We start from the raw sequence: 18,647 nt of genomic DNA, 5'->3' as shown, positions 1-18,647 counted from the left end.
ACAGGGTTCCTAAAACCCTATACATTCCTAAGTGATAAGAACACAGAGAACATCTTTTGTCCTCATGAAGCAACCCTGAATGGGCTCCTAGGTGAGGACTGGTCATCAGAAAGACCACGCCATGATTAGAAAGTCGAAATTTATAGCCCTACCCTACCCACTTCTCAAGAGAAAAAAAGGGCTGGAAATGGAGTTTAACTTATCATGCCTACTTGAAGAAACATCACATATAAAAATCCCAACAGTAAGGAGTTCAGAGAGCTTTCAAGTGGGAGAATACATCCACACTGGAAGGGTAATACACCCCAATTCCATGGGGACAGAAGCTCCTGGGCTCAGGACACTCCCAGACTCTTACCCTAAGTGTTTCTTCATCTGGCTGTTTTATATGTTATCCTTTATCATGTCCTTCAATAAACTGGTAAATGTAAATAAGTGTTTCCCAAATTCATGAGCCTCTCTCGCAAATTAATTGAACTTTAGGACGAGGTCATGGAACCTCTGATATGTAGCCAAATCAGACAGAAGTTGTGGGTAATAACCTGGGACCTACCACTTGTGATTGGCATCTGAAGTGGGGGACAATCTCATAGGCCTGAGCCCTTCACCTATGGGATCTGACACTACCTCCAAACTGATGGTGTCAGAATGGAGTTAAATTGTGGGATATCCAGCTGACATTATTGAAAATTACTTGGTGTGGAAGAAAAAAATCCCACACATAAGTGACCGAAAGTGTCAGAAGTGTTTCTCCTTTACCACGCTTTGTGTGTCTGGTAAAGCAGAAACACAAGCGGGAAGAAATGGGTCTTTCTCTATTCAGGAAGAGACTGGGCTGTTTTCCTCTTTCATCCTTGACTAGAAAAGGAAAATAATTGATTGTGTCAGTAGTCAGTCAAACTGTCTCCCATTTATGACAATTCGTATACAAAGACAGAAGGAATCGCAAGATGGGGCAAGGTCCTAGGGAATAATGTTCACACATTTTTGTTGTGAATGCACCCAGAGCCCCCCTGTTTTCCATCTTTCCTGAAACCTGAGTGTTATTTTCCTTTTCCTTGTTGATACCCTGATTTTTGTAGGTGTGTGGTATGGCTGTGTGTGTGTGTGTGTGTGTGTGTGTGTGTTTACCTTTATCAGTTCTACGTGTTTTGCAAGAAAAAGAAAATTCTTGTCTTTGACCATCATTAACAAAAGTTCCTCCAGCCTTTTTAACCTGTCTTAAGCTCTTAGGTACTAAGCTATTTTTTTAAATTATTATTTATTTATTCATGAGAGACACAGAGAGAGAGAGACAGAGACAGGGACAGAGGGAGAAGCAGGTTCCTCACAGGGAGCCCGATGTGGGACTCAATACCTGGACTGGGATCACACTCTGAGCCAAAGGCAGAAGCTCAATTGCTGAGCACCTAGGTGTCCTCCTTTGGTACTAAACTTAAGCCAATTAATAATTTAAAATGTTGATGTATCAATCCATATTTATATATGTATTTATTATTAGTATTTCAATATTAAAAGGTTCTACTTTAATATATTTTAAGATAGTTGTTCACATAATTTTTCTAAAGCTTTTATTTCTTTATTCATGAGAAACACAGAGAGAGAGAGAGAGACAGAGAGAGAGAGAGAGGCAGCAGAGACACAGGCAGAGGGAGAAGCAGGCTCCATGCAGGGAGCCCGACGTGGGACTCGATCCTGGGTCTGCAGGATCATGACCTGGGTTGAAGGTGGCACTAAACTGTTGAGCCACCTGGGCTGCCCTCACATAATTTTTAAATTAAAAAGTGGTTAGTTTTGCCCCTTTATAGATTTGTAAAATAATTTTTATTCCACAAAGTTAAGTAGACTTGCCTTCAACATTTGTAACAATAACACTATTGGCAGGTTAAAATATATGCTAAATTTATGTGGATATAATTTTATGCAATCTATTGAGTTTGTTCAAAAAACAAAGTCATCATTTTCTTAAGTTGAGATTGAGGAAAGATAAGGCAGAAAATAAATTTTGAAATGTTTCCAGTCTGTTATTTATGGTTTAAGCTGTTAAAAAGAAATAAACTGTTAAGGCTTGATCCCCTTAAAATTTATAATTTTGAATGTCCAATACTGTATTTTGCAAATCACATGTATTTCCTTCAAGGAAAATATCTCAGCTTTGAGTATTTTAGAATATAGATGTAAAAATATTATGTTTTGTTTTCTTCTTAAAAGAGTCGCCAAAAAGGAAGTTCACTTGAGTGCAAATAGAAAGCAGACAATAAGGAAGGGCCTGAGGAAAGTGAAGGAAAACCTGGTTAATTTGAAATTGATTTTCTACAAAAATAAGTATCTAAACATTGACTATTAAAAAAAAAACATTAAAAAAACATTAACTTTTTTTTCTGTTTCATGAAATTTATTAACAATTATCTACACTGAGTGATAAATACGTTTAGATTTTGTCTATGGGATGGAGGGAAAGGCCCATTAACACTTGCTCATGATATCATGTTTCTTTTGCCTTATAAATATGGCAGATATTAAATCAGACCAATTAAATTTGTTGACTTCACATTCACAGGTTCTGCTAATACAGTATGACACCAGATGTCCATGACCTGTAGTAATTTATGATTGAGCTATGGCACAAGCTTGAATCAAACATTTTTAAAAACTGGTGAGTAATACAGCTAATGAATGAGCCCAATTGACTATTTTGCAACCATAGCCCAAGAAAGTATTGCTATTTCCTGGTTATGGTTGCTTATGCAGTAGCTTAAAAATTAAGAAAACAAAGCATTGGATTTTTTTGAAAATACCTCTAAAAAGAAAGGCATTGGTAGTGCTCACTAAAGGAAAAAAGAACAAGTAAGAAGTCAAAGAAATGATGATTCATGGTAAAAACATGAAATATTTTGCATCAAGAGTATTCCTTTGTCCTTGGCATTTCCTTGGTTGTTGACTCCAGAGGTTTAATCATATTGAGGTTTGATTTTATTTTGGAGCAAGACCATTTCATAGATAGTAACATGGCTTTTGTCCAGTGGCATGTAATGTCTTGTTGTCTGTTTTTTGGGATGTTAGAGCCAAAAGCAAGGGATATTCAAAGCAAGAGAAGGCAAATAGGGTTTTCCTTTCCTACTTTTATAAAGAGAAATTTTGTCATATTTACTATTTTGTTATCACTGGTGACATTTGTGTAGTAGAAAAGACAAGCCAAATGCTCAATTCCCTCTCTATATTTATGTTTCAAAATAGAGTTGGCTTTCTAATACCTTCCAGAGGGATCCATTAGATTTTATGTGTAATAGTGAATTTAAAAATCACCTTTATAAAATCATGGAATTTAAACACAATTGATGGATTTAAACACGTTGAAATCATAACTATACTGATATTCATAAAATCCCCGTCTTTGATTAGTGAGAGCCTCTTTAAATTGATTTGAGTCATTTTGAGATGACTCCAGTACACTTGACGGTTCCTTACAATCTGGTAAAGGAAGATGACCCACGATCATCTTGCACATTTTATGATCTAGACATAAAGTTATTAATTTTTCTAAGAGTTTCTGGTTTGTTTTAATTTTAAGTGGATTTCCAAGCTTATAATTTCAGTGCTAGCAGAATGTTTGTTGCTACCCGCTTGATCGCTATTATTTTTAGAACTTTTCAAGGGTCTGTACATATTGTACTGTGTAAATGCAATAAGCAATTTCCAAATCATGAAAAAATCAACTAGATGAACAATCTGGTGAATCAACATTTTTCTAATGTGAATTGACCTCCATAGTTAACAAGCATGGCAAAGTAATGTTTCGTATACATCTCAGTTTAAGTCTTCTCAATTTGATTAAGCATTAGAAGACAGCCTAGAATTGTGTTTTTGAGTACTGAATGCTTTAGAAGGCTTATAAAAAAGGATACCATTAGGCAAAACGTAGATGTTATTATCCGTTGACTAATACTATTAAAAAATAGTTCTGTTTTGGGTATGTGTGGTAAATTGTTTAACAGTGACCAGGGGATAAGTTCAGATAGTGCTGAATTCCACATTTTTCTGTGATTACTACAAAATAATCTCTCACTAACCCTGAGTCAGTACACTTTGTTTTTTTAATTATGCAGTCTAAGAGATAATGCAAAATTTCAGTCATAAAAAATATAAAAACTAAGTTGTTTCACTTTTTTAGAATTGTTCTTAAATGCTCTAGCAAATGCTATGGGTAGTCTCTCTCCTCTCATGTTCTTCAGTCTAATATGGGCATGTCCTGCAGAGTTCCCAAATAAGTCTATGGCTTCCTGTGTCTCTTTGAATGCAAACAATAAGAATGTTTTCTGGCCTGGCTGGCCTGAAAGGCCATTGCATGGGGCAGTCAGAACTTTCAGGGAGCTAATACCTCAGAAGCAATCCTTGACCAGTGACAGATGAGAGAACAAATACCCAAGTTATCTTGCCTCTCAGTGGGCAACCTACGCATTAATCCATCTTTCATTGGTTTCCCTCCATTCCTTGTGAGAACCAGAACAACCACTCCCATTGATTATGCAAGACTGAAAACTTAAAAAAATCACCCTTATCGGTTATGCAATTAAACCACAGAATGTATTCTGACTTGCATACACATACTTCTTTGCTTAGATCTTTCTGCCTGGCTTGTACCAGAGAGCTGTCTTAAGAAATGAATCAATACAATGACTTGTCACCTTCTGATGTCCCACCCTAAGAACTTTTGGGTCCAACCCATAAGCCAAAAATATTGTACACTCATTTTCTGAATGACACCTTACTCAAAATTGTCCCAATTTTAGTATATGTGCTGCCGAAGCAAGCACTCAAAATTGTCTATGCAGTGTGCTTCCTTGAGTGCTAGTAAGTAATTAAAATACTGTTTGCTTGTGCTGTAACTTGTTTATTTACTTGACGAGAGAGTGTCCTATGCTAATCTCAATTCTTCACCCAAATTCACACCTTGTATCTGTTTTTGTGAGAATTAAAATTAAGACAAATATAATGAAAAAAATATTAAAGATTCCATATCAATTATTGTTATAAACCATATCAACATAAAATAGAAGAACAAAAATAATGAATGAACCTTCTATGTGATCACTTTGTTGCTACAAGCTCAAGTCACTTTCTTTTTTTCTTTTTTCAGGTGAACTAACTGAATCTTACAGGGTTTAAATTTTATACATGAGATCACAAAGCCAAATACTGACAGCAAAGGTCTAACTCTCCTCCTCCTCGACGCTGTGTCAATGATCTCTTTTAGTGGTGATAGGATACACTCTTATTTGACCTAACCTATGATAAAATAAATCTTCACAAGTACTTACAGGACTTAGCTTAAAAATCCATGACTTCATAATAGAGAGATTTTTTTTTTTTTTCTGGAGCATAAGAAATCTTGATGTTTACCACTTCCATTTACTCTGGACTGAATTGTGTTTATGTCCTCTCAAAATTAAAATGTTGAAGCCCTAACTTCCAATGTGACTATGTCTAGAAATAGTCTTTCGATGGTAATTAAGGTTAAATGAGGTCATAAGCGTAGGAATCTAATCCAATAAGTTTGTGGTTTTATAAGAAGAGAGAGGGATCTCTCTCTCTCTTTCTCTTTCTCTTTCTCTTTCTCTTTCTCTTTCTCTTTCTCTTTCTCTTTCTCTTTCTCTCTCTCTCTCTTTCTCTTTCTCTTTCTTTCTCTTTCTCTTTCTCCTCTTTCTCTTTCTCTCCCTCTCTCCCTCTCTCCCTCTCTCTCTCTCTCTCCCTCTCCCTCTCCCTCTTTTTTTGTCTCTCAGCTAGTGAAGTCACAGTGAGAAGGCAGCCATCTGCAGGCCAGGAAGAGATCTCTCACCAGAACCTACCATACTGGCACGGTGATCTGTCTGACTTCCAGCCTACGGAAATGTGAGATAAGAAATTTCTGTTGTTGAAGCCTGTGATATTTTATTACAGCAGCCCGAGATGACTAAGACAACATTTCTAGACCCAGCTTATGAAAACATGTCATGCACAATTTTCCATGTTCTTCTCTTGGAAACTATGTGTGGTAGCATCCTGGCGTCACCACCTGAAGGATAATCACATATTGATCTTGAACATGTGTTTTAAAATTCATGTATTAAATCCATTTCTGTTTATTAAGCCACTTAAATTTGGGGCAATATAGTAGTCAGGGTTACCTTATAAACAGAAATCAATACCTTGAAGTAGTAAGGTACTATCATAATGGACACTAGAAATAGTGTTAGTGACTTAGTGGTCAACTAACAGACAGTGAAAATGCTGATTTCAGAAGCTAAACACGTAGACAGCCGCATTATGCAGCGACAAACGACATGGGTCACTGACATCTAAGAGGAAGATTATTTACCTACTAGTCTACGTTCTTAGGTACAGAGTTGGAAAACACCTTAGTGATAATGTGTTTTTTACTTTACTTTTTGCTTATAACAAGGTATTATTAAAAAAAAAACGCTGAACCAGGAAAGGATTGGTCAGTTTGCAAGCAGAGGTAAAAGGAATAGAATGAGCCTAAACACGGAAGGCCTCCAAGGGTCAGAAAAGCTGATTGATTCTAGACCCCAAATAGTAGGATATCAAATAGAAAAAAAGGCTTTGGGGATGCCTGGGTGGCTCAAAAGTCGAGCGTCTGCCTTTGGCTCAGAGCGTGATCCTAGTCTGAGGACTGAGCCTCTTATTGGGCTCTCTGTGAGGAGCCTGTTTCTCCCTCTGCCTATGTCTCTGCCTCTCTCTGTGTGTCTCTCATGAATAATGAATGAATGAATGAATGAATGAATAAATAAATAAATAAATAAATATCCTTTTAAAAAAGGCTTTGATAAAAGCCCTCAAACACTTCAGATTTTTGTCGTATAGAGAAAAACTCAAATTAAATGCGTCTCCCTATTACCTATCAGTGGTCCCCAGCTACCTTCAGCTATATTAAACTGAAAGAGTTTCATAAAGATGAGAAGAAATAAGCATATATAAATTAGCCTTCAGAACAATGTATAGGAAAAATGGGGTGTAGTCATTGGCATAAGATACCAAGTGGAAGCAGATATATGAAGAATATAAATTTTTGAACAGTATTTCTAAAAGGTCCCTGAACCTAAGTTAACAAACTAAAAACAAACAAACAAACAAATAAATAACCATTTTATTATTAAAATGACTTTCGTGTCACCCAGACTTACAGTATCAGGACATGAGATGTGAAAGCTGTACATCACCCAAAGCAAACATACCTGCAAATAATCACCTCAGGTACAGGAATGTGGAATAATAGAAGAAAAAGAACCTTTTGGAAAGAGGAGCATGGGCCACAGAAAATAAACAAAAGATTTCCTCCCTGAATATAGAATTAGTATTTAATCTGGAGCTTCCCCCATTGTCGGGGCACAGAGATCTTGTGATGCCTACCTGGCACAGGTTCATCTTGTTATAGACCAATGACCACCATGTATCTCTCATTAATTTTGTTTTCCAAATAAGATTATTGGTTATATTTACTCTGTCTTTATTCTACCATTTGGTATTGTAGAATGAAAAGGCATAGACAATTTGTCTACTTATATTATTGATTCTGGATCATGAAGAGTCATTTTTGGACTTGATAAAGAGATGTGTTTTGTAGTCACCTAGAGATCCTGGATTTTGAACTGAATGGGACTTTGGCTTATTCCGTTGGGTTTGAGGATAGGATTTTATTTTATTTTTTTATTTTTTATTATTATTTTTAACCATTAAATTCTGTTTTCATATAATACATTTAAACATGCCGTAGAACTGATGTGCTATGGAGATACAGTTCAGAAGCATGTCTATGGGATAAAGATAATAATTCAATTTGGAGAAGGTAATATCTTCATCATTAGGAGAAGGTTCTATCATAGTGAGCATAGGTCTACTATTTCTCCCATCCATTGGGCTTTTATTGGTTTGCCATCAGCCCCAGTTTCTGATGCTCCATCAAATTCTTCTAAGATGGAACAAAAATATGAACTTCTATAAGTGGGAAGTTTCTATTTGGTCACCCACATCCCATAAATCCTTTCTCTCAGGGTTCAACTCTGCTTCTATATTTCTTGTATTGACAGTGATAAGATCTTGTGTTCCTTACTGGTAGGCCATCTAATGCCAATGTCACATGGGTGTCCTCTCTTTGCGTATCCAAGAAGAATTCCAAGCTATAGGTGAGGAAACATCCAGTCCACTCCTCAAAGCATTCGGGAACCTCTTAGTGACAGAGTTATACAGAAAAGATTCAGAAGAGGTACCTACAGTAAAAACAATATTTGTTTGTTTGTCTGTTTGTTTGAAAGGATGTTATTTATAGGCAGGACAATGGTCCCTTCCCCATAATTTCCAGTCTTTCCTGGAAAGTCACCTCACTACTTGCTTGAGATGACTGTTTAGTTTATCATACTTCTTGGTCACACAAAAGCAGTCCCTTTTGTTGTCTCTGCACATTCAAAATTATAAGTGACAGTAGACCCACTCTGGGGCCTAGATATCTGAACCTTAACTTACCTCCTTGAATTTCCTTCTCTATTTCTATTCTATTCCATTATCTCTGTACAACTTTATTTACAGAAAGTTTAACGTTTCTTTTTCCTCACACAAAATTGCTTGATGCTTCAAGCTCCCTTTTCTTTTTAAAGATTTATTTATTTATTTATGATAGACACAGAGAGAGAGAGGCAGAGGGAGAAGCAGGCTCCATGCCGGGAGCCTGAAGCAGGACTCGATCCGCGACTCCAGGATCGCGCCCTGGGCCAAAGGCAGGTGCCAAACTGCTGAGCCACCCAGGGATCCCCTGCTTGAAGCTCCTTAAGACGTGTTAGAAAGAAATTCTAACACTTGCAACAAATACTCACATTATCCCAGAGTAATAATATTTTCTCCCTAAAGGGTAATGACAAATAATGTTCTCCTCTATTTAGAAAAGAGGAGTAGAAACTTGAAGAAACACATTCATTTCCACCTGGTGGCTCATTCTTTGTTATACATTGAATTGTGTTTCTCACCAGATTCATATATTGAAGACTATCCCCAGGACCTCAGAATTGGACCTTATTTGGAGATAAGACCTTTACAGAGGCCATCAAGTAAAAATGGGTGAAACTTAATCCAATATGACTGATGTTTTCATAAAAAAAAGTGGGGGAAGTTGGAGACAGATATGTACAAAGGAAGTACTCCCTGTAAAGATAAAGGTGGAAATTGGGGTTATGTTTCACAAGCCAAGGAATGCCAGTGATCATCAGCAAACAAGCAGAAGGTAGAGAAGTATAGAATAAATTCTGCTTCACAGACCGCAGAAAGCATCAATCATGCTAAACCTTGATTTCAGACTTCTAGTCTACAGACTTGTGAAACAATAAATGTCTGTTCTTTAAGCCACCCAGTTTGTATTTATTATGGCAGAAAACAAATACATCCTCCCTCAAGGACAGACTGAAGAGTGTCTTGTTAATGCAACATCATCAACCCACACAACAAACACTGGGTTCTCATATCCTACTACCCACGAATTCCTGCTATCCAGAAGCCCTTGATCTTACATCTTACCAACACTTCTGTGTTGATTAGTCCTCCCCTCACCTTTTCTTTCATCCCACTTGTCTGACTCTTCCCTGACTGTAATGGTGGATGGCTAGGGTGGGGCTGTGGGTGGGGGAAGGGAGTGGGTGGGGTGTGGTGGGGAATTGAAGGGAAGGGCTCACTGTTCCCTGCCTGCAGAGATCTTACTCTCCTTGCCTTCAGGTGAGCTCCTGGTGAACTCTTACCAAGGCTACATTATTTCAGAGAAAAAGATGACAATGAGTTTCATTTAGAGATGTCAGTGTGAAGCTTGTAATATATACCTGGAAGTAAAAGTAGGGACATAAGATAGAGGTATAGACCTGGGAATCTCTGAAATCCTGAGAGAAGATGTGGATTTATAGAATGACTCTGTATTCAATAAAGAAGACAGCTGAGGATAGAATCCCATAAACCAACATTTAGAGTGCATGAAGGATAGTAAAATACAAATATAAACTGACATTTATTATCCTCCTATTAAGTACTAGATACTATAAAGATAATAAGTACTAGCACATTCAATACTTTCTAGATGTCAGGCATCATTCGAAGTCCTTTTCAAATATTATCCCAAACTCTATGGTTGGCAATTACTATTATCCTCATTTATCTGATGAAGAAACTGAGGATCTCAGAGGTTACAGTAGGAAGTAGAGGGCAGGTATACAAAGATAGGCCCCCTCTCTGGCTCTAGTCTGTATTTTTACTGACCACAGAACACTGCCTGTAGGCAATAGCTCTAACTATAACCAACGGTAGGTTGGGTGTATGTGAATTTACCGATAAAACATTCCATAAAATTCCGAAATACAAGGTAGGTGCTGATAAAAGCTAGCAGAATCTAAATGAGGTCTGTGGTTGTGTTGATTAAATAGACTTTTACAACTTCTTGGAAGTCTTAAATTATATCAAAATTTTAAAAGTCTAAATACAATCTTTAAGAAGCAGTGCTTGGGGGATGCCTGGTTGAATGTTTGCCTTTGGCTCAGGTCGTGGTCCTGGGGTTCTGGAATCAAGTCCCGCATCAGGCTCCCTACAGGAAGCCTGTTTCTCCCTCTGCCTGTGTCTCTGCCTCTCTCTGTGTCTCTCATGAATAAATAAATAAAATCTTTTTTTAAAAAAAGTACTTGATTGGAACTCAGTTTTCTCTGGCTCTAAATCACATTTGCCTATTCTTGTGACACATTTTTTCTCCCAAGATCAGGACTGGATAATGGAGCAGGACACAGTTGAGAGAGGGAAAGGAAAAATAAAAACATATGAGAATCTATAAACAATATGTGACATTCACTGCATATTTTAAATGTATCCTCGTTGTATTCACATTATCCTTCAAAAGGATATCTTAAGTGTTTTTATGCCAAAGGAAATTTCAGGGTTGTTAAGTCATACAGGCCTGTACAGGATCAGGAAAAATCCTTACACCTGTCTTAACTCTACACTTTTTGCCATTTCTATTATATAAAGCTCCCTGGCAAAACTTATGGAGAGAGTTTTTTCAGGAACCAGGGAAGCTGAGGTTTCAGGGTTAGACTCAGAACAGTAAGGTAAGTAAAATCCTTCACTGAGAAAAGTAGTTCTTGCAGGAAAAGCCAATTCACTGAATGACAGACTCAAAAGGCAATTTTGTAGTTTGAAAGATCAAATGGTGAAGGTGTGGGGACTATCTCAGTCTATTTGGGCTGCTATCACAAAATACCACAAACGAGGTAACTCATAAACAACAGAAATTGGTTTCTTACAGTTTTGAGCTTTGGGAAGTTCAAGGTCAAAGTGTCAGCACAGTTGGGTTCTAACCAAAGCTCACTTCTGGCTCAGATGGTGCCATCTTGCTGTGTCTTCACACAATGGAAGGTAAAGGGGCTTTCTCAGGCTTTTTTTTTTTTTTTTTTTATAAGTGCAAATCCCCATTGTGAAGCCTCCACCCTCATGTCTTAATCACCCCCAAAGGTCTCAACATAAGTTTGGGGGTTAGAATTTCAACATACAAATCTTGAAAGGATGCACATATCGCACCTGTAGCAGAAATATTCAAAGTAATTCTCTTTTCCAAAAGTTTGCAAAGCAAAAAGCAGGTCATAGTTATAATTGAAGATAGGATGAAGGGAAGATTGGCAGGGTGAGGGAGAGGATGGGAAAGGCTTGAGTGTGTGACTGCCCTGTAGGGAAAGATCTTACAGGTGTGAGAGATGGAACACCCTGGACTCCAAGCTGCTTAATAGGTACAATTGCTCTCCAATTTTCTTTTGCATTTCCTGAAGGGTCTACCCCACTGCCAGGCCCACAGAGATACCAGGAATAAGTATATGAATTTGGACTGGTTATTTTAACACACCTAAATGTCATCCCGCAGGTCCTAATTAATACAGTCTCACCATAACTTGAAACCCTAACTCCCTGCACAAAAAGAGCATGCCCTGAAGAAGCCCATACACACACAGCAGGGAGGGCTTCTATTCGAGTGCTGGTCAGACTCAGCTTTGCAGGATTTGGCAGGACCTGAGCAGATTGCTGCACGGCGGCTGAAGTTTAGGTTGCCTGCTGTTTCTTCCAGACAGCTGTCAAGACTGATAAAACCTGTCATGCTTTCCAGGGCTGTGCAGCCATTTAATAGCAAAAAGACATCACCATAGGAAGCACGGTCAAGAGGAATCACAGTTTTGGAAACGGATGGATGGATGCTTTTGTTGTGTGTCTTCTTACAGCAACTTAAATGTTGAACTGTTCCCCAGAGGTGTCCTCATCTACCCTTACCCCCTGGAGTTGCTTTGGATCTTACTTCCTAGGGAAAGTCCAGGGTGTTTGATGGGCATTGTATAACTTCGCAGACTGAGAGAGAAAAAAGCCAGGAGGTCAGGTGTGGAAATGTAAGGCAGTGTATTTAGGTAAGATTTAACAGCAGGGCATTTTAGAATGTCCAAAGGTACTTGGGTTTCTAGACCTGTCACAAAAAAAAAAAAAAAAAAAAAAAAAAAAAAAAAAAAAAAAAAGATTTTATTTCCTTTCAAATGTCAAAAATAATAATAATTTTAAAAACACCTTGAATGACAGAGCCAATGGCTGGTTTGATTCAAGTGCTGAAACAAGATGGAGTAAAATTGGATAATGCTGGGCCGCCAACCTGTCCTTTTCACTTTGGAACAAGAAAAATCTTGTTTACCAAAACAATTATGTGATTCTAGGTTTTTCAAGTTTTTATTAGTCAAGGAGGAGTTGGTCCAAGAAGGAATTAAATGAGCCCTCATGAAAACTATGTAATATGGAAGAAGAGTAGGTTCCACAAAGGGATAGAGCTCAAACATAATGAGAGTGTCCAAAGTCACAAGATAGATGCATGGAGAAATAATTATGTAGTCAGACACCTGTTCCTAAAACTGTCTTCTAATATTCGGTATGGTCCCCACCCTCATCTCTCACTCTCTTTTTTACTAGGTCTTTCTGTACATGTATACATTTTTGTGCCTACTCAATTCTCTACCACTTCTTCGGTTTCTATATAAATACATATAGATTACTTATCTATCTTCCATAGAATTTATTGTACTTTTGAATCTAGGGACTCATGGCTTTCAGTCATTTGAAAAAAATTTCTGGCCTGTCTTTTTAAATTTTGTATTTTTTACATCCCCTCTCTTCTCTCCATTGGTACTTCTATTAGATACATGGTACAGCTTTTCATATCTCCTACACTATCATACTTTTCATCCCTTTGCCTTTCTCTGAGTCATAGCACTTCATTTCTTCCCAGCTGGATCTTTCAGTTCACTAATTTTATCTTACCTCTGTCCAATCTCAACTCAGCAAAACTAGTTTTCCCATCAGTTTTGCAATTTTTTTAGTGTGAATACATGTTTGACAGGATTTGACATTGGAATCCTGGGAGGCATAGATTGTAATTTGTTCCTATAGAAAGAATTTACTTTTGTTTCTCAGAATCCCTTTAAGGTTTGTTCTAGATGTTTTGTTTTTGTCAATTTGAGATTATGGATATTCAGGAAGATTATTTTTTCCCCATGCTCACCTAGATGATAGCCTGAGGCTCTCCTTCTTTAGTGTCTCATTTTGCATACGGGGGAATTTATTTAGACTACTCTTTCACTGATTGTACAGTATTCAAGGCCCTGGCTTTGTGTGTGTGTTTGGTGGACTTTCTAAATGTCGGACTTTGACAATGAATCATAAAGGGTCTCTGCCGCTTGGGAGTTACCGTGCAGGGACGCAAGGAAAGACAGATATATAAATGAGGAATTACAAGTGATATGGTGAAGAAGAGCCAGGAAAGGAGTGCTTAAGTATGATTAAGAGGAGAAGTGGTTGCAGGTAACAGGAGATCTAGTTCTTTGGAAGTATGTAAGAATTACACAGGTGAAAAAACTAAAAGAAAAAAAAAAGAATTACACAGGTGAAAAACACCAAGACTTGTTGAGTAAAGATAATCCAAACAGAAAGGAACATTTGAAAAAGTTTCAGTATTATGACAACTATGATAATTTCTGAAATGACAGTAGATAGGTGAATTATGTGACTCAGAGATAATTCTTTAAATTTGTATATGGCAAATTTAGACATGATTAGTCCTTTTACATACTTTACACTTCTTTTGAAAAAGTCTTCATAGTAGCCTAATATGATAGTAGGTAGCATTGTCCCATTGCACAGATAAGAACAATGAGGTTCAGATAGTTGCCCAAAATTGTTTACAATATTAATAAATTGTAGAGAGATTAATATTTGTTATGAAAAGTGTAGGGAATAGAGAAGATATGAAAGAGTTTATTTGGCCCAAATTAAATGTCACATTATAAAAATTGGATAAGAAGGTGAAAGAGGCTCATTTTGGGTGAGATCAACGTTTATGTGGGAGGGAAGATCATTTTATTAATGTCTAAGAGACATTCTGAACAACCAATTTCCCTACATCTTGATTTTCTGGATCCACATTATCAAACTTTTCCAAAAATCTATGGACCTTGGTACACTATTCATCCTATCTCAAGCTCAATGTTTAAGTAGAGAAGATGACATTCACAATAAATGCATAATATTTTAAAATTTTTCTCCAATTCAAACTAATGAAAGTCCAGATTACCTTCAGAAAACTAATCTCCCCATCATCTTTCTCTTGTATATCTAAATACAAAATGTATTTTAATTTTCCCTTGAAGTTACATGATTAAAAAGACAAGTTAAAAAAAATGTTTCCATTCTCTAAAAATGATCCTGTCTAACTAACATATTTAAGGACAGTTCTAAAAGCAGATTAAATGTGCTTTATACAATTCAGGTAAAATATATTAAAAACATTTTTTTAAATATTTGGAAAAATGGCTTTGGGTAAGCTCTCTTGCCCCTTGGTATCTGGTGAAGCAGGACTTTGTCTTAATTCTTTTTCTCACATATCATTTTATGTACTTAGAGTAAATCTCTGTTAACTTAAATGAATTTGACAAATGGATTTAGCAGATGAACAGATGCATTTAAAACATAACAGATGGGTCTCCATTTTCCTAGGTGAGATGATCTATATCCATTTTATCAAGTTACAAGGATTCTGGAATATAAGGCTTAAATGGTATACCAAGAATTAGAAAATATTGATGGTATCATGCAAAGATTAAATGGACTTTAATATTTTATTAGGGCTGAAATATACATTTAGAGTATTTGAAAACTTTTAAAAATATATTATTGGTAATAATCACAAATGTAAAAGGATAAGTAAGTTTACACAGCACTTCACTTGATATTTTCAAAATATCCCACAAATTATGAGCAATAAGATTAGTTTCTGTAACCCTTACTAAATATGTGACTGTTGTAGTGGTTAGGAAAGAATTATTTGGAAGCATACCTTAAAGATCTTTAGTCATTATAATGGTCTGGTCAAAATGATTAAGCAACTTGAAGAAAAGGAAGCAATATCAAAGTTCAGACTGTAACCTGGGTCTCATGAGTTCTGTTCTAGTTGAAAGAACTATGAATACTTCAGGGATTAATAGTACTTCTGGAACATTACCTACAGTACTTATAGTATTAGAATATTAGGGGACAACTGTGTGGCTCAGCGGTTGAGCACCTGCCTTTGGCCCAGGGCGTGATCCTGGGGTCCTGGATAGAGTCCCACATCAGGCTCCCTGCATGGAGTCTGCTTCTCTCTCTGCTATGTCTCTGCCTCTCTCTGTCTCTCTGTCTCTCTCTCTCTCTCTCTCTCTCTGTCTTTCATAAATAAATAAAATCTTTATAAAAAAGAATATTAGTTCTCATAACCCCTTCTTGTAACACTGCTTCTCAAAACATGAGATCAATAGGTTGCCTACTCATTAAAACTTGGTGAGCTTCTTTCTCTACTTTTTTTTCTGTTATTTTGAGAAGTTTCATTGTATCTTTAAATAATAATGATGTCACTACCTAAAATACAAAATTAATTTGAGCACTTGAAATTCAATTCCCAAAGTATACCAAAACTAGAAAATATGTGGGACTTGAAGATTTGCCACAATAATATTTTTCACCATTTATAGTTAATTTAAAATTAAGATACTTAAAATACCTGAGAATTATGGCTAGTGTAGTTTTTACTAACACTGTAAATAAAATATTTAAAATTTGGTAAATATGTGTAAATCACTGCTACAGTACATAACAGTTTTATCTATATCAAAACTTCAATTTGGAGGATTTGTTGACTGGCTTTTGCATGGGTTAATTATTGCTAATGAAAGTAACAACCAAACCAGAAATGTTAGTTACTTCACAAATAAAAATGTTTAATTGTCTATTACTGTATAAAACACAACTCCATAATTTTGTGGGTTTTTTTTAATTTTGTGGTTTAAAACAACAAATTTTGAATTGTTCCACATTCTTTGGGTCACAAATTTCAGCAAGTCTCATGGTAGGGCTCATCTCTGCTCTATATGATTGGAACTAAAAGATCAGGGATGCTCTATTTACATTTTATGCCTTATTTTTGGCTATCAGTGTGGTATTGTGTTTCTTCTCCTTACAGCTTTGCTTTTACACATTCTCTCATTATTCAGAGTATTGGCTCTTGCTTCTTTAAATGATACTTCACTTCCAGGAGGGTTAAATAGTTCTGCTAATCTTGAGAGAGAAGAACAAAGCCAAAGGAATCACAATTCTAGATTTCAAACTATACCCAAAAGCTGTAATAATCAAAAAAGTATGGCATAGGCACAAAAATAAACACATAGATAAATGGAATGGAGTTAATAGCCTAGAAATATATCCACACAAATATGGTCAATTAATCTACAACCAAGGAACCAGGAATGTACAGTGGAAATGTAGGCTTAAAATCTCTTCAACAAATGGTCCTGGCAAAATTGGGCAGCTACATGCCAAAGAAAGAAACTGGACCACATCCTTATACTATACACAAAAATAAAATTAAAATGGATTAAAGATCTAAATGTAGTACTTGAAATCATAAAACTCCTAGAAGAAAACATGTATGATAAATGCTTGGACATTGGCCGTAACAATATGTTTCTAGGTCTGTTTCTCCAGGCAAGGGAAACAAAAGCAAAAGCAAAAACAAAAGCAAAAACAAAAACAAAAGATAGAAGCTAAAAAACTAAGAAGACTGAATAGAAGGGAAGCCATCAACAAAATGAAAGGGAAACTTACTGAATGGAAGAAGATTTGCAAATTATATGTCTGATAAGGGGTTAATATCTAAGATATATAAAGAACTCATCCAACTCAATACCAAAAAAGAATAAATTTTCTGATTAAAAAAATGGGCAGAGGACCTAAATAGACAGTTTCCAAAGAAAACATAGAGATGGCAATGGACACATGAAAAATGCTCAATATCACTAATCATCAGGGAAATGCAAATAAAAACCACAACATGAAATCATCTCATAATCAGAATGGTTAGATCAAAAAGACAAGAAATAGCAAGTATTGGGGAGGATGTGGAAAAGGAAACAATTGTGTACTACTAGAGAGAATGTAAACTGGCGCAGCCACGATAGAAAAGAGTATGGAGGTTTCTCAAAAAATTAAAAATAGAAATACCAAATCTTAATACCTAGTCCAAAAAGATATATACACCATTATGTTTATTGTAGCATTATTCACAATAGTGAAGATATGGAAGCAACCTAAGTGTTCATAAATAGATGAATATAATAATAATATGTGCACACACATATACACACATACAATAGAATATAATTCAGGCACAAAAAAGAACAAAATCTTGCCATTAATGACAATATGGATGAACCTAGATGGTATTATGTTAAATGAAATAAATCAGACACAGAGGAAAAACACAAATGAAACACAGAAACAAACTCATAAATACAGAGAACAAACTGGTGGTTGCCAGAGGGGAGAACTTTGTATGATGATAGATGGTAGCTACATTTCTTATGATCAGCATTTTGTAATGTATATAATTGCGGAACCATTATGTTGTACACCTGAAACATAATACTATGTGTCAACTACACTTCAATTTTAAAAAAGAAAAATACAACAACAATAGTGCTATAAATTCTTACGAGGCTTAGCCTAAATGTCACAAAGGTAATTTCTGTTGTCTTTTGTTTACCAAATAAATTTACAATACCAGCTGAGAGTCATATGGAGAAAAACCAGATTCCACGCATGGATGGTAGAAGTAGCAAAGTTACATTAAGAAAAGGCATGATTAGGCATTAGAAATAAGGAAAATTATCTGGGGCATCTGGTGGCACAATCAGTTAAGGGATCAACTCTGAGTTTTTGGCACAGATCATGATCCCAGGGTTGTGAGATCAAGCCCTGACTCAGGTTGAGGAGCAGAATCTGCTTAATCTGCTTAATCTGAGCTCTCTCTCTTTCTCTTTCTATTAAATGCATTAATTAAAAAAATAAAATCTCCCCCAAAATTAATCTCTAGGTTCAGACATCTTTTGTAAGCAAATTCCACATAAATGTAAAGAATCACCAAAAATTTTATAAAATTTCTTCCAGAAAATATAACAATAAGGAACACCTTTCAATTAATCTTATGAGGCCATTGTTACCTATTACTAAACAAACAAACAAATAAAAAA

This window comes from Canis lupus, chromosome 9 (genome assembly GCF_048164855.1).
Source record: "Canis lupus baileyi chromosome 9, mCanLup2.hap1, whole genome shotgun sequence".
In the NCBI taxonomy this organism is placed as follows: Eukaryota; Metazoa; Chordata; class Mammalia; order Carnivora; family Canidae; genus Canis; species Canis lupus.
The sequence above is the reverse complement of the archived record's forward strand: the minus strand, read 5'-3'. Positions refer to the sequence as shown.